Here is an 18,079-nt window from a genome sequence, read left to right as displayed (position 1 = left end):
GCAAGGCGGAAATTCATTCAGCGTTCTCAAGGTCAACGTTTATTCCTATAAAGTACTCTAAGTGTGATTTACTTATTTGAGGTCACTGTGTAGAAGGTGCTAGAGAAATAGGAACTATCATTTTGACAGTCTTAATGACTGCTACTTAAGTGTTTGAACACCGAACAATATTCAGAGTAAGCAATTTAATAAACGAACAATTGCTCACACAAGGGTAATTACCCCCATTTTGGTTTAATTATTAATGTGGGGTTTTTCTAGATTCCTAACTTTAGCAAGCAATCTTGTTGTAATGAAAAAGAAAGTATAAAATATTACCTGCTACGATATATAAAATGACCATTTTATTAATATCATGGAGAAGCTAAGACTACCCAGCTAATACAATCTCTTGAGGTCCCCAAATTCTGTCTTTCTCCATAGGAAATGGCAGAGTTGGAAAAGTCAGTTCTGTAGAGGCAGAGACATAGAGTAACTTCAGAGACAGGGGACACTCTGTGGCCACATCTATTTCTTTCACAGACCTGGTATGGTTTTCAAGGTCCCATCGTTCAAGGCAATTTGTGCAATGTGGAAAATGTTTCTGGACCGCTTCGTGTCTGGGAGGGTAAAGTCTGAAGAAACTGGGTTGTAGGAGGCTAGTGGTTGGGATGTGAGGTAGCGTGAGGCCAGAGAGATCTCAAAAGGCAAAAGGGAAAACTTGAGAAATCAGTTCTGCCTTCTTAATTAAATCATAAAGTAGACCAGGGTGTAAAGGAGCATCTGCCCTCGACACCGCTATGGCGTCAGGGAGAACATTCGAGACCACAGTCCTGGAACCAGTCTCCCAGCATGAGCACTCCGTGAAGCTCCCCGCTTCTGATGAGCTCAGTCATGATGAGAAGTTCAAACCTCCTGGGCTGTTTATCCCCCTCCCCACAAATCCCCTGCTCTCCATTTGCTTAGTCTGGTCCAATCCTTCACTCCTCTCGCTTCCTTAAATCCTTTTTCACCACTTTCTGGACCCATCAATCTGCAACCAGCCAACCTCCTCGCATGGCCCAATATCATTTCACATCCTCCCTGGGAAATTGCATGGACTGAAAAATAGCCATAATCCCAAAGTCCCTACCTTCCCTAAACTCTATTCAAATGTGAGCATACACATCTCCTGCTAGCAGACCAGGAGGTAAGATCAGTTCTTCTCACTTTTTATAACTAACTAGATTTCTGTTTCTCTTAGCAGACCTCTCCTCCTCTAAGAAATCATCCTGGGGCGCCTGGGTGGCTCAGTCGGTTGAGCGTCTGACTTTGGCTCGGGTCATGATCTTGCGGTTTGTGGGTTCAAGCCCCGCGTCGGGCTGTGTGCTGACAGCCAGCTCGAGCCCGGAGCCTGCTTTGGATTCTGTGTCTCCCTCTCTCTGCCCCTCCCCCACTGACACTCTGTCTCTCTCTCCTTCAAAAATAAATAAACATTAAAAAAAATAATTTTAAAGACCAAAAGGGGGAAAAAACTGTCAAGGTAAAATTCTATACCTAGTGAGAAAGCCTTCAGAAATGAAAGTAAAATAAACACCTTTTCAGACAAACAGATCTGAGAATTCTTGACTTCAGACTAACACTACAGGAATGGTAAGGAAGAATGTTAAACAAAAGCTTGAAAGAAAATGATGCTAGATAGAAATTCATTGACTCAAAGGGGAAATAAGAAATGCCAGAAATAAGAAACGTGTGGCTAAATATAAAACACTGAAAAGTGCTTCATTGTTTTCAAATAACAATTGATTGTTTAAAACAAAAATAATGTGTTTGATTTTCTGACATATGCAGAAGGGAAAGCCATGAAAACAACCACACAAAACAACCACTGGGAAAATGAGACAGTATTGTAAAGTTTTTGCATTACATGTGATCTGGTACAATAATGTTTACAATTAGAGTATGCTGAGTTAAAGATAATATTGTAGATAATAGAGCCAGAAGTAAAAACTAAAACAGGGAAGTATAGATAATAGGGCAAGAAAAGAAATAAAATGAAATCGCACAATATTCAATTAATTCCAACAAAGCAGGCAATGAATAAGAATAAAATAGAAAAAAAGAACAGAGAGAATGAAGAGAAACAAAGTACTAAATGACACAAAACCCAACTGTGTCAACACTTACATTAAATTTAAACGTGTGCTTCAAAGGATGTCGGTAAGAGAAAAGACAACCCAGGGGAGACAATATTTGCAAATACTCATATACCGTGTAAACAACTATTATCAAACCCACAATGAGATACCACCTCACACCCTGTAAGAAAACTAAAAACAGAAAACAAAGCAAAACAAACAGACAACAACAATTGTCTTCTGGAATATACCAGAATTTTGGGGGGCCCTCATTCACTGCTGGTAGGAAGTGGCCATTTTGGAAACAGTTTGGCATTTCCTCAAAATGTTAAACACAAGGATGACCATATGATCTAACAATCACACTCCTGATATATCAGACATCTCCCCAAAAGAAATGAAAACACATATTCATACAAAAACTTGTACACGACGTTTATAGCAGCATTATGCATAATAACCCCAAAATGAAAACAACCCAAATGGCCATCACCCAATGAATAGATAAACAAAACAGGTGGTACATCCATTAAATCTAATATTATTTAGGGGCGCCTGGGTGGCGCAGTCGGTTAAGCGTCCGACTTCAGCCAGGTCACGATCTCGCGGTCCGGGAGTTCGGCCCCGCGTCGGGCTCTGGGCTGACGGCTCGGAGCCTGGAGCCTGTTTCCGATTCTGTGTCTCCCTCTCTCTCTGCCCCTCCCCCGTTCATGCTCTGCCTCTCTCTGTCAAAAATAAATAAACATTGAAAAAAAAAAATTAAAAAAAAAAATCTAATATTATTGAGGCGTAAAAAGGAAAGAAGTGCTGATCTATGGTATAACATGAATGAACTTTGAAAGCGTTATGCTAAGTCAAAGAATCCAGTTACCAAACACCAAAGGCCACATATTGTATCATTCCATAGTGACGGAAAGTAGACTACTCGTTCAGGGGAGGGTTAGGAAGGGAGATGGAGAAGAAAAGAATGACACGTGACCCGCTAATCAATACAAGGTTTCTTCGTGGATTGATGAAAATGTTCTAAAATGTAAATGTAATGGGAGCGTTGGCCTCACAACTGTGGGAATATACGAAAAATCACTGAATTACACACTCTAAAAGGGTGAATTTTGTGGTATGTGAATTACTTATCAATAAAACTGTTACAAAATATATATATATATATATATATATATATATATATATATAAAGGGAGAGGGGCCTTTAGCCAGTTAGAACCGAAAGCACCTGGCAGAAATGGGTGGAATGGGGAGAGAGGGTTCAAAATGACCTTGGCTTACGGAGAGAGAATCTGAATTCGAAGCCATGCTCTAAGCCGGCTTGTTACATATGTCCTCTACTTAGACATCCAGTCATGTATATAATAATATAATATAATAGAGGCTGTTATATTATTATAATATATTATAATAATATAATAGAGGCTGTTGTGAAAAGAAGGTGAGCCCAGCCTCGGAAAATGGAGAACGGGAGAGAAGAGCTAACAGGATCACAGGAAGAGATGCTAACAGAGCCCAGTTATTTTTAACATAGTGTCTCTTTGATTAGCAAGCGTGGGGAGAAACATAGGTGGCCTACAGGAAATGAATCTGGACGTTTCCCTGCAGTCTAAGAATATAAATTACAGAGCGGCGATTCGAAGAAAGAGCCACCTTGTTTCAGCTACTTGCTCCTGGACTTCGGAATCGCAGTCACAACAGGGAAGAGGAGGGTCAGTGGTTCAGTCTGGTGGCAGGACCGGACTCAAATCTTGACTCTGTCCCTTGCTGTGTAATTCAGAAGTCACCCCTTCTGAACCTCAGCCTTTTCATTAGTAAGATGTGAATAACGCGATCCGTTTCATGGAATTGAGATGTAACTTAAATGAGATAATATGTGGGAATTTTCATACCTGGTGTCTACACAGCAAGCCATCTATACCATACCCTGTCCTCCCTGTCTGTCTCTCCATTATTTATTTCCCAGCTATTCGTCGAACATCTATTCTGTGGGAAGCACTGGGATATAGAAACTCCCCAAAGGCAGGGAAATATTTTGGGTAGAATACATAGGACACACTTTGCTTTGGGCAAGCCGTACTGCAGAGACAGCATGTGTCTGATTCATCTTTTTAACCTCAGTACCGAGCAGAGGGCCTGCGAATAATAGGCACCTGATACATGTTAGCTGAATAACTGAACGGATTAATTCAAAGAAAATGTGGCAATTTTCCTATTGTTAAATCTTGAACTTTTTTTTTTCCCCCAGTGCAGAACTAACTTGTAAAAAAAGTAATCCAGAGGCTAGGCCTTTTTTTTTTTTTAAGTTTTTATTTATTCATTTTAGAGAGACAGAGACAGCGGGAGTGGGGAAAGGGCAGAGAGAGAGAGGGAGAGGAATTCCCAAGCAGGCTCCACGCTGTCAGCGCAGAGCCAAAGGCAGGGCTCAAACTCATGAAACTGTGAGATCATGACCTGAGCTGAAATCAAGAGTTGGATGCTTAGGAGACTGAGCCACCCAGGCGCCCCTGGGCCATCTTTTAACGGGAAATGATATAAGAAATCACGAAATGCTGAGATTCAAGTCACACATATGGAAGCTTTCAAAACCAAGATGACTGCTGCCCTGCTGGTAGAATCTTGTGAAACTTGAGTTTCGCCCCCTCTACTTACCGGCCGTGCTGGTTCCACAGCCCCGGTTCCTTCTTCAAAGCAAAAGGGATCATAATATGTAATTCAGGGAGTTGACGATAGTATCCAAGGAATACATGTGAGTGTTTTATGTTCCGAAAAATAAAATCCAGGGAAATATGAAATGTAATCATTATCATTATTATGTTTTTATTACCGTTTCAACCTTTACCAGTTAAAGCTGCCCAGAACAATTTTTCTGCATTAAGAAAGCTGTAAGTATAGCTTTCGGAACGGTGACTGTGTATGCACCTTTTAAAAATGCCCAAACCCACTAACAAGACGTCTTTGAAACATTAAAATTTTATAAACAACGTGCTCGCTATTATTTGAGACGTTTCCAAAGAAGTTCACTACACACAAAAATTTTGTCTAAATAATAGCATCTTCGTTATACTAATTTAAACACGGTAATAAATGCTCCTCTGTTTTGGAGTAAGTCTAAGTTTCTATAACAAAGAGACGCAAAAAGTGCAAAGAATAACTTATGTGTCTTACAGAACCATAGAGGTGAGCTTTCAACCTGATGGGCAGACACACCCCCATTGTACTCATCGAAGTTTCCTTCTGTTTATTCTATCGCTCCAGGCAGGGTGTTGTTCTTTTCTATGTAAATGAAGTAGGTTCAAAATCTCAGGTTAGAAAGAGGGAACAGAGAGAAAACTTTCCACGGTCTGAAAGCCTAGGCCCCGAAGTGGTACGTTATCCAGAATTTCTCTGGTAACGCATCTGTTGTGATCTACATCCGCACCCCTTGCACAATTATACTAAAGGAAGATCAGGGTCCAAAATGTGTACAGAACATGATGACAGTGGGATCTATCTTTTATTCAGTGCCACTTATATGCCTTTACTCCTCACAACAGTCCTGAGACATATTATCCTGACATTCGACGTGCAGAGACTAGGGACCAGAGGGACTGTGAGGTCTCCACAGCTATGCAGATAGGACGTGACAAAGCCAGAGTCACACTGGTCTGTCTGATCCACGGCTCACTTTCCTGCTTCTTATGAGCCACAAAAACTTTAGGAAACTTCTGTCTAGTCTAGACTCTCAGAGAGTATCTTTTCACCCTGATATGCAAGGACTTCCTGATGTGAGACGGAAACTTCTCATTTTTTATCTCCTCGCAATTCGCAAAGGGGTTCATGTTTGACTTCATTTGCTTTTCATAACCAGACGAGGGCAACGGCATATGCATGACTATCTCCATTTCTTAGATGAGGAAGAGGAGGGTGAAAAAGCTTAAATAATTTCCTCCAAGAAGGAGCAAACCCCTGTCCCCTATCTTGACCTCAAATCAGTGAACAGCTTTTAAGCATGTAAGTTGTATTTGTTACAATGGGGTTTTACTTGTATGATCATTATAAGACTGATGTATGATCAAGCATATAGAGCCCTTGGAGCAGAGGCCATGTATAGGAGCTACGTCATTCAAGAATTAGGAGCAATGTTTAAAACAGAATAGACGACCTTTTAGGAAGCCAAACAGAGAGCGACCCAAACTCGATTTGTGTATCAAGGCAGAACAAGAGGAACTGATTTTAAATTACAGCAGAGGGTCACCTGGGTGGCGCAGTCGGTTAAGCATCTGACTTCGGCTCAAGTCATGATCTCGCGATCGGTGAGTTCGACTCCCGTGTTGGGCTCTGTGCTGACAGCTCAGAGCCTGGAGCCTGTTTCGGATTCTGTGTCTCCCTCTCTCTGACCCTCCACCGTTCGTGCTCTGTCTTTCTCTGTCTCAAAAATAAATAAACGTTAAAAAAAATTAAAATTAAAAACAAATATATAAATTACAGCAGAAAAAATAGCTATTAGTTATGAGAATGAACATTTGCGGGGCGCCTGGGTGGCTCAGTCGGTTGAGCGACCAACTTCGGCTCGGGTCATGATCTCACAGTTTGTGAGTTCGAGCCCCACGTCGGGCTCTGTGCTGACAGCTCGGAGCCTGGAGCCTGCTTCGGATTCTGTGTCTCCCTCTCTCTCTGCCCCTCCCCCACTCTTGTTCTGTCTCTGTATCTCTCTCAAAAATAAATAAACATTAAAAAAAAAAAAAGATGAACATTTGCACCAAAGACAAAAACAGCAACGCTTAACATTGTGTTGAATCCCCTTCCCTCAATGTCTCCCATGTGGGATCAGTGAATCAATTAGACAACATCTAGGTAGAGTTGGGGAGAGTCTGGCCCAGAGCCTCGAAGCTGGAGCAAAGACTCTTAACCTGCAGCCTCCAATGAATCAGAGAATTTGGGGATGGAGAGAGCCAAAGTCTGCTCCGGTCATTATGTGATCCACGTGACCTTAAGCAAGGCGCTGAATGCCACTGAATCACTGTTCTCAACTAGCAAAATCTGATAGCAATCCCTGCCCTGCATCTCTCACGGGATTGTCATAAACCACACGTGACATCATCTACATGAGGAGGCTCTGTGAACTGTAAATGCCTTCAGTCCCATCTGAATCTCAGGTGTCGACTTCTGATCATTCAACCAATGATCGGTACGCTTTGCTTTGGATGTACGTAACTGCCTTGAATACCATATCTCACTTTATTCCCCTTTTCACTTAAAAGGAAGGCTTTGATGTCATTTTACATAGGTTTGCTTAGGAACTCAAGACTCTCCTGAAGTTGGTCAGGGCATTGAGCACACTGGAGAATTTTCGCCAGTGCTCCAATAATCAGCAGTAGTTAAAACTCACTCGTGGGTCTATCCATTACTTAGGCTTATGGATGACTCTAGTTCTCCATGAATGGCTATCCCGTCATTAATATTGGTTGCTAAATTGTTTTTGGCTCTGCTCTCTAGCATTACCTCTTTCCCTATTGATTTGTCTTTCTGAATTGAGGAAGCACAGGTCCCCCTTTCTTCACGCTAAATGGCCCTATAAAAATTGAATTTTCCATGAAAATATTCTAGGGAGTGTGAATATCAAGGCAGAATTAAGACTAAGGCATTGCTACAGGATTTGGTATTAAGGGGAAGCTTATAAAAGGCCAGACAACAGGCAGGAGGCCTGTTGGGCCGTCCATCAGCCCTAACACAGAGTTTGGAGGTGTCGGTGGGAAACGGGTCCAGTCCCGAGATCCCACTCCTGATGGCTACACATGCAGAATATCTAGGTTTCCCGTGTCATTGTGTTGCATTTCTCAATGCAGTGGTAAATGTTTGAGAATTATAATTCAGGTATCTAGTGATTAAAATAAAAAACGAGAAGTATAACCCAACCTACTAAATAATTTTAAAAATAAGCAAAATTTAATTTGAAGCAGATAAAATTTTCACTCAAAGGTAGAGGATGCAGTATTGGGGAATTGAAAAGAGCAGGGAAGAACACAACAGATTTTCTTTTCTCAGAGATTTTTCTTCTCAGCAGCCCCAATTAGACATCGCCAACTCTTTATCTCGGGATATCCTTTATCGCTACATTTTTCTGCGCTACAAAAAAATAGAACGAAACAACAACGATGCTTGGAGTTTGAGGCAAGTCCACTGCATCAGCTGCTGTCGACAGGAAACCTGCGCAGAGCCTTCCTTTCTTGGAGTCCCTTCCATCAGTGCTTGGCGGATGCCCCATGCAACTCCTTCCGGTAACATTGAAGTTGTCCCTTCGCATTTTCTAGGCTGCAGAGATCCACCAAAACTGTCTGGTGATACGGAGATCCTGTAACTTCTCCTTCTTTTCCTGTTTACCTACAGATTAATTCCCTCTGTCTCTTTCAAAATGTGGCCTTAACTTCACACTAAGACTCTTCTCTTTTACCGTTCTGCATTTCTCAGCTGTTTCGATTTTGATACTTTCAGGGGTTAAAAATGCTTCCACCTTGGGGCGCCTGGGTGGCTCAGTTGGTTAAGCATCGACTTCGTCTCAGGTCATGATCTCACGGTGAGTTAAACCCCGCGATGGGCTCTGTGCTGACATCTCAGAGCCTGGAGCCTGCTTCGGATTCTGTGTCTCCCTGTCTCTCTGCCCCTCCCCTGCTTGCTCTCTCTCTCTCTCTCAAAATAAATAAATAAATAAATAAATAAATAAATAATGCTCTGCCTGTCCTCGATCTCATGCTTTCTCATGTTCTTTCCTGTTCTTACTTCTGATCTCTTTTCCTTGTCTTCCCTCTTTGCCCACGCTCAGGGCTCCGTAAAAAGGTTGGGGCATCTCCTCCACTCTCCGGAAGGGAGAAACACTTGAGTGAATATTTTTATCCCTCTCTTCATGCTCTCCTTGCTCATCAGCATGGTTATCCAATTATTGAGGTTGGGAGCACCTGCGGCCAAGAGCCAAAAAATAAACAAATAAAACTAAAATAGGAATAGAAAGCAAGCTCGACCCTATCTTGCTCGTTATCCCTCAAAACGGACCTGGCCTTCAGTGACGCGAGCTCTTCTGTGCTTCTGACCCCTAAGAGGTTGGCTCTCCGTGGCTGGATCTCTCACCCGTGCGTCTCCAATTTCTCTGCTGCGACTGGGGTGGGGACACTTGTTTTGGAGCGAAACGCAGAAGGTTCTGTCGCGTTCCAGTCTAACCAATTTAAAAGCTAATATTACAATCTCCATTTGGCTTCTTGTCTGCTCTTAATTGCTTAGAAGCCAAAACAGAGACTGGTGAGTGATTAACATTCCCTAAACAGCAACATTTCCTCTTCTTTTTCTATCTCTTGGCCTCTTGATTTTAATTAATTCTGTGTAGTATGTCCTGAGTTTCTTTGTCTGGAAGAAGTGGCTTGCAGCTAAATCACGGGCATAATGAAGAATTCAAAATAGCCCCCTAATAAGAATGTTCTGACCCCTTTCTGTTAATAAACGAAGTAAATAGAGAGCATATTGTGGGTCTAGCATGACACCTGGCACATAGTAAGTACAAAATAATTATTTCTTGAAAGAATACCAACTACAGCAGTATTTTTTTTAACAATATGGCCAAGGATCTATGCAGTGGCATATGAGATTATTTATAGATTTTCCATTTAAGAGTGCTGTATTTCCTGATTTTTAAAAATTAATTTTTGGATATTTTTAAGTATTGACCAAATGAAGCTTACAACGGAATAGGAAAACGAAAATTGATATTTTAACTGTTTGACCAGAGATCTTACTGCTAATCAGCCTGTCATCAAAATGGAGCACGTTCAATCACATGGAAGCAATCTCTCGTGCATTGGAGAAAATTTTTCCTAAGTCATCCATTCAGTCACTAACTGAGGCTTTATTGAATTTCTACTATAAGCAAGACACTGTATTTAGAAATAACAAGAAGAATGAGACATTTTGCCCTAAGAAGCTTCCAATCTCATAACTTAATAGCAGAAATAATTCACATGTATAAATGGTTTTAATATAAAGAACCATTTGGTGATGTATGAGATGTACTTCAAGGGAGCAGGTAGGTGGAATCTTTGGGGAGTTGAGGAAGCTCATTACAGCCAGAGTAATTAGGTAAAGTTGAATTAGGAATTAAGGATTTTTAGGGTAGAGCTGAGAGGAGGGAAGTTCAAGGAAAAGGGGTACCATCAACAATAACACAGACAAGAATCTAACTAGAAACACAATTCATCACAGCCAAAAGCCCCAAACAACCCGAATGTCTATCATCCGAAGAAATGGATATACCGTGCTATATTCGTATAACAGAATACCACATAGCAATGAAATTAATGGACCACTCATAACTGCAGCAACATGGATGAATCTCACAGGTATAATCTCCAGCGAAAGAAACTAGACACGAAAGAGAACACATTGTGCACAGTTCCACTTACATAATCTTCCAAAGGCAAAACTTACGGTGTTACATCAAGATAGGGACTGTGGTTACCTTGGGAGAGGAGAAGGGTAGTGACCAGGAGGGGGCACCAGAGGGGGCACCAGAGCAGCTCGGGGTATGTTGGGGTTCACACAGGTCTGTTCCCATCGTGGGAATTCATTAATCTGTACACTCACGAGCTATGCGTTTCTGTATACATATGCAATACTGCAATAAAACTGGAATAAAAAGCCAGCAGAAAACGGAAAAACTCAGAGGGAGATAGACCGGTAGGTCCACCTGGACTGAAGGCTTAAGGTCAATGTTGAGGAAGCAATTTGTGGAGGCCACACATCTGGTAATGAAATAAAAAGTGGGGGAAAGTGCCATGCCGTTATGACGCATTCCTCACCGCCCCCTCACCAACAGCACACCCAGCTCCTAAATTTGTCATGATTCTTTCTGAGTTTGTGAGTTTAGGAGAAGGTGTCTGGGACATGGGGCTTGGGAGGCTTCAGTGGGGGTGGTGTTCAAGTCTGCTCTATACTCGGTGACAGAGTAAAGCACTTGAAATGCAACTTGGGGATGATACAATTTTTCTTTGTTCAGCTGTTCCCTCCTGCTTCCCATCTACTAAGCAAATGGCACCTGATTACGTTGTAGAGAGGGGTCAGAAGAATCACTAGTGAGTGACAAGTGGGAAAGTTTTGCTAGATATTCCTGAGTTTGGTCAACTGTAAAACAGGGAGAGAAAAATGGAAGGAAAAGCAGCTTGCTCATAATGTCTGGCCTTTGCTGAGTACCTCTGTCAATATTTTTTCTCCCTTCAATGCTCACTTCTTGAGCACCTACTGTGTGCCAGGCCCTCTGTTCTGGCAATACAAAGCTAAGTAAGACATGTTATACCCTAAATACACATTCCTTGGATATGTTAAAGACCCAGCCAGTATCACTTAGAACAGTGTGATTATGAGAAAGGTAGAAAATACTTTGGGGGGTGGGGGGCGCTGGTTCTGGAGCTCAGCAGGACCTGGGAGGGTCCTCCTAGGCAGAGTCACAAACATTGCTGCCTTGGACAGTCCCCTTGGCAATAGAGCATTTCATAGGACATTTAGAATAGGATTGTGCCTGTAATAGTACAGAAAGGGTTTGCCAAGCAAATTACTGGTGGAAACAAGAGAAGTGTTAGCCTAGTTAAGAATGAGGAGATTTAGAAAGAACATTTGCATTCAGACAAAGAATATGCTAATTATAACTGAATCTTATCCACTTGTTAAAGCAGTTACAAGAATTTCCACCACAGATACTTCTGCTCCCCCTTTTGCCATTAACAGTGTTCCTATAAGGAACTCAGATTAATGAGATCACATCTTCAGCTCTGCTTTGGGCCTCTCTCCTAAAATTCTGGATGTCCTAAGCTAGACATTCTGCAGAAACTTCCCAGCTTTCCTCCAGAATCTGCTCTCAATCCAGCACCCCGAGCCCTTACTGGCCACTCAGCGCTTCAAATCAGAAGCCTGAGAATGTTCCTAGGCTCTTCCTCCTCCCGTCGCCCAAGCAATCCCCTAATCCAGTCCGCTTTGTTCTGTCTTTCAATTATCTCCGGAATCCGTTCCCTTCTTTCCATTTCAAGTGCACCAGTTTCTAGCCCTTAGCATGTCTCACTGAACTTTTAACATGAATTATATACTCTTCTTAGGGTTCTTATCTCCTGTCTCTCCTGCTTCAGCGTACTTTCTCAAGCCCTCTGCTAAAGATAACTTTCTAAAATGCAAATCTGATCACATCAGCATTCCTTCAAAGACTACTGCCAGGAGAAAGAGAATAAAGTTCAAATCGAAATGCTTAACAATAAAAAAAGGGGGGGGGGGGGGGCGCCTGGGTGGCGCAGCCGGTTAAGCATCCGACTTCAGCCAGGTCACGATCTCGCGGTCCGTGAGTTCGAGCCCCGCGTCGGGCTCTGGGCTGATGGCTCAGAGCCTGGAGCCTGTTTCCGATTCTGTGTCTCCCTCTCTCTCTGCCCCTCGCCCGTTCATGCTCTGTCTCTCTCTGTCCCAAAAATAAATAAACGTTGAAAAAAAAAAAAAAAATTAAAAAAAAAAAAAGGGGGGGGGTAAAGGATATGAACAGATGTTTCTTAGGAAAAGGAAAAGCAAATGTTTCTTACACATTCAAAATAAGAAAAATGCATATGAAAACTACGTGGATTCACCGGTCAGACTGACACACACATGCGCGCGCGCGCGCGCGCACACACACACACGTTTCACGGCAATGTCTACTAGAGAAGCTGTATAGATCTGCAACTTACAAGCATTGCCGGAGGGAATGTAAATTGGAAGAGTCTAGAGAGAGCAACGTGGCAATGTCTCCCCAAATCATAAACCCAGGGACCTGCAATTCCATTTCTAAAAACTTATTCTATAAAGATACACACTCACACTTGAGAAACTATTCATGTCCAGAGTTGTTGGTCACAACATTTTTATAGGTAGCAAAAAATTAGAAACATAAATATCCTTTAATGGGAGACAGGCTGAAGAAACTATCCTACACCCACAGAATGAATTCTACGCAGCTGTTTTTTTTTTTTAAAGAAGAAAGAAAAGGGTAAAACGAAAATATTAGAATAGTTTTGTACGTACCTGTATGGGAAGATCTCCATCTTGTGTGAAAAAACGCAAGATACAGAACCCACTTGTATTAATAACACACATTTTTATTTGCTTATATGTGATAAAATATACTTCAGAATGATACCCAAGGAACAAAATTATAGGTTACCTATAATGTGTGTGTGCCTTTCACTTTACTCCTTTATATAGGTATTTATAACATTTATTTATTTATTTTGAGAGAGAATGCGAGCAGAGGGAGGGGCAGAGAGAGAGGTGACAGTTCCAAGAAGGCTCTGCACTGTCAGTCTCACAAACTGTGAGATCATGACTTGAGCCCAAATCAAGAATTGGACAATTAACCAACTGAGCCCTCCGGGTGCCCTGAATCTGGGTTTTAAACTCATGTGTTCTGATGCCAGACTCTGTGATTTCAAAATTTGGAATAAAGGATAGAACACAGGAAATAGCAGAGTCAAAAAAATGTATTCACATTATACGGGAGTCCAAACAAAGCATAGATTGTTTTATTATTTTAAAATTTTTCTATCAAAGCATAATATATATATGTACATATGTATATATATATGTGTGTGTATATATATATGTGTGTGTGTGTATGCATATATATATATATATATATAACAGACTTTCCTCTTATTCCTTCCTGGTCAACCCCTACCAACCGCGGCCACCAAAGTCAACCACTCTTCAGATTTCTTTCACCATAGATTATTTTAATCTGCTCTAGAATTTCACAGGAATGGAATCATTTGGTAGGCCCTCTTTTATATCTGACTTTTTCCATTCTCTGTGACGTCTTTGAACTTCATCCATGTTATTGGTAATCTGTTCCTTTTTATTACTAAGTAATACTCCATTGGATGAATATGCCATGGTTTGTTTATTCATTATCTTATTGATGGACATTGGGATTCCTTTCAATTTGGGGATACTATGAGCAAAGCCACTATGATCATTCTTACACAAGTCTTTTTGCACAAATGCTTTCATTTTTTTTGCTAAGTGTCTATAAGTAAGATTTCTAGTTCACAGGGTAAGCACACATTTAACTTCATCCAAGGCTTTTAACCTCATTGCCAAAGGAATTGTAAGGTTTTACATTCCAGCAACAATGTGTTAGAACTTCAGTTGTTCCAAAAACTCACCCATCATTTGTGTTTCTTAGTCTTTGTAATGTTAGCTATTTTTGTATGTACATAATGGCATCTCGTTGCATTTTTAATTTTCATTTCCCTAATGGCTAAAAATGTTGAGCACTTTTTCTTGTGCTTATTGGTCACTTGCATATCTTTCTTTGTGGAGTGCCCATTTATGTGTTTCACCCATTTTTCATTGAGTTGCTGTTTTTTATTGTTTTACAGGAGCTCTTTGTATACTCTGGATAAAGTCCGTTGTCACAGACACATAAGTTTTTAGAATATTCTCTCCCAGTTTATTGCTTCTCTATTGATTTTTTTCATTTGTACTGCATTACATTGTATTCTATTTATTCACTCACTCATACAGCATTTTCTGTTGAGAAGTTTAAATTTTGATGACTTCTAATTTTTCAATTTTCCCTTTATGGCTATTAGTTTCTGGGTCCTATCTAAGAAATATTTGCCTGCCCTATCACTGATGTCACAACAATATTCTCTTACATTTTTTTCCTACAAGTTTTAGGTTTCAGTAGTTGACTCTCTACGGAAGGCATTACCTTTGACTTATACAACATGGTGTTATCAAAAAAAGTGTAGAGAAGTATACTGGATTGTTGGATAGCCAATTTCTTTATGCTGGGAACCACATATCTCAATGTCCCCTTTTCTGAACGGATTTGGGTGAAGGCCAGCAAAAGTGAAGTTGCTTGTGCTTGGGAAGGACAGAGTAATGGAGCAGCACCCAATACTTTATTGAGGTCTTCGTTGGGTTGAGGTAAGGAGAGGCAGACATGGAAGCACCGATAGGATCCAGTCTTCCTCTCAACGATCCAAGTCTTCCTCCTGACAGCTTGTGCTAGCCGCCAGCGGTCACCCCAGCCCCACCAGACGCTTTGCTATGGACTCACAGGGGTGTAGCCATGAAGAACCAACAGCCTTTGGGAGACTTCTGTGCCAGCCCTTTTCTGTGTTCCTATAGTGGCACCTTGATGTGCCCACCTTCAGATTTCCCTGTCAGCTTCAGCCTGTTCAGCTCTGCCGGGGGTCCCAGTGACCCCTGTCTGTTCTTCCACTCCCCTATTGGATATTTACTTCCCCTCTTGCTTCCTCATTTGTGTATTATACTCATAGTATTCGGCTCCCCTGATCCGATCCTCACGGAGACAGTGAGGAAGTAATGGAGAGAGTGGGAAGAAGGAGAAAGGATTAACAAGCTTACTGTGCCTAACAAATGGATAAAGAAGACCTGGTGTATATATACAATGGAATACTACTTGGTGATGAGAAAGAATGAAATCTGGCCATTTGTAGCAACGTGGATGGAACTGGAGAGTGTTATGCTAAGTGAAATAAGTCAGGCAGAGAAAGACAGATACCATATGTTTTCACTCATATGTGGATCTTGAGAAACTTAACAGAAGACCGGGGGGGGGAGGAGAAGGGGAAGAAAAAAGTTACAGAGAGGGAAGGAGGCAAATCATAAGAGACTCTTAAATACTGCGCATCTCTATCCGCTAAAACAAGACCGTCACTTTGGCTCCCTTTTGGGAGACCCAGATGAAAGTTTAGAGGAGGAAAGAGGAGCGAGAGGTGCCAAGCTGCTCTGAAGGTTTTGGATTCTCTGTGGATTTCTGTTATTTTTCTTACACCAATGGCCCTGGACCGCATAGACCAGACTGGTTGAACCACTCTTGCCCATGGGAGAGTTAATGCATATTCAGGTTAAGAAATCATGTGTGAGCCTTGCAAAGCATCCTGTCCACTAAGCTCTCAGCCACACCGCAGGGTATCCCACTCAGGGTGATTGCATGCTAGGAGAGAAACCAAGAGAGTACTTCAGATGGCAGCAGTTAAGTCACATGGGTCTGCCCCTTTTAAACTAATTGATGTAACAGTCTGCTGTCTTTCCTTTGTCTCGTTGAAGGGGAGCAGGAGAAGGGAAGCAATCACAGAAACAACGATGAGGTAACAACATGGCGTAGGCGAGAAAGCAGTGTTCATTCAGGAGACCTGAGTTCTTCTCTTCGCTTGAGGAAGAACCTTGAGGGACTTCAATAAATTCCGGCTTCGTAGGAAGCTCTCTAAGTCTGTACTGGCAAAGTTGTTTCCACGCTGCCTTCCACAGGGATGTGAGGGTCCACGTTGGGGACAGAGCTCCAGTCCAGCTGGTGGAGTAGCCAAGGGGACGGGGATGTTGGTCTCTGTGTCTCTTCTTTGCCTACATCAGTTTTATACCCTCTCTGCCTCATGTTTTATAAAGTTCAAAGTAATATTTTATTAAAATCATAATCTTTTCACTTACAGAAAAGAAAACTTAAACATACACTGTACTGGATGTTCTCTAAGACTACTTACAGATTTAAATGCTATCAAATGTTATTTATAGCCAATTCTCCATACCCTAAGAGAAGCCGTATATTGGCTTCCATCATGCAAAATCTTATTTATTCATTCATTTGTCCTTTAATTCATTAATTAATTCAACAAAAAAAAGCTTTACTGAATACCAGATATAGAATTTGGGGGCTAAGAGAAGAAAAATGAATGTAAAAGCTCCCTTTACAACTGGCTCCCATAGGCCTAGGGGATCAGACAAACAAATGAAAAAACTATAATAAAATGTGATAAATGTTATAATAGAAGTTGGTAAAAATTGCTATAGGGATATAAAGGAATCCATTCATTCTGCTAGAGGGCTTTGAAAACATACCACATTATAGTTTCTTTTTTCTGCAAGGCATTAACTTGCAGACTTGCATTTTGTTTGGGTTCATATTCAAATGATTTCTTCATTTTCTGAGCAGGGAGGAATCATTCTAAGATCTGCTGGGCGGCAGGGTGAGGCCGTCAGAGTTGGAAAATGTGTCACAGATAATTCGCAAATGGGAAAATCCACACACGGCCAAGTCAGAGTTGACTATATATTGCTTCACTGTCAAGTTGAAAAAAAAAATCTTATGAAGACGGTCCAAGTGCACCCTTTCAAGCACACAATCGGTACATTACTTTAATATAAAAAATAAGTACAAAGGGGAAAGAGCTATGTTTTCCAGGGGCCTAAATCATTGCATCATGTTCTTCTCTAACTATGAAAAAGGTTCGCATTCACTCTCAAGACACATATTTCATTTGGCTTGTTGACAGTTTGTGAAGGGCAAGAATTTCTCCCTCTCATGTCTGATCAAATGCACAAAGAGAGGTGCCAGCAATTAACTTAAAACTTTGGCAACGGCAGTGTCCTATGCCTCATTTAACAATAAGTCTACAATTTCTGACCCCATAATGATGTCGTTCCTCATAACTTATCCCCTCGGTTATCCATTGCTCACTTATCATAGGTTTGCAGCCTTAAACCCTTCTTTGCCTCTATAAATTTCCCAAATCACAGCCCTTCATGCAATGTATGAAAACCTGTGCAACTTTTTAATACGAAGCACATATATGTACAGAAAGTTTTGCTTTCCTGTCTGCGTTTAGCATTGTGAAAAAGTCATAAAACGTGGGGATTTGGAGGTCTTTTTCCAAACGAGTCTTACATAATTCAACATCTATGTGTCTGTAGACCCCATTAATTTTCTTATTAACATTGACGGTAATTGGAATAAGACCCGTTGAATATAAAATGTTAGTCAAAGTGCTTCATTCATAGCCATTGTCTATCCATAGCGGTACCTCATAACTTTCCAGGGTGGGATGCGATTTTAGTGAAATTAACACTGGACAATTCAAATTTATGTAATCCGTTACATTCAGTGCCAATTATCAGATTTCTATGACTATCCTTAACTCCGAT

This window comes from Lynx canadensis, chromosome F1 (genome assembly GCF_007474595.2).
Source record: "Lynx canadensis isolate LIC74 chromosome F1, mLynCan4.pri.v2, whole genome shotgun sequence".
NCBI classification, from domain to species: Eukaryota; Metazoa; Chordata; class Mammalia; order Carnivora; family Felidae; genus Lynx; species Lynx canadensis.
This window is presented reverse-complemented; position numbering follows the sequence as displayed.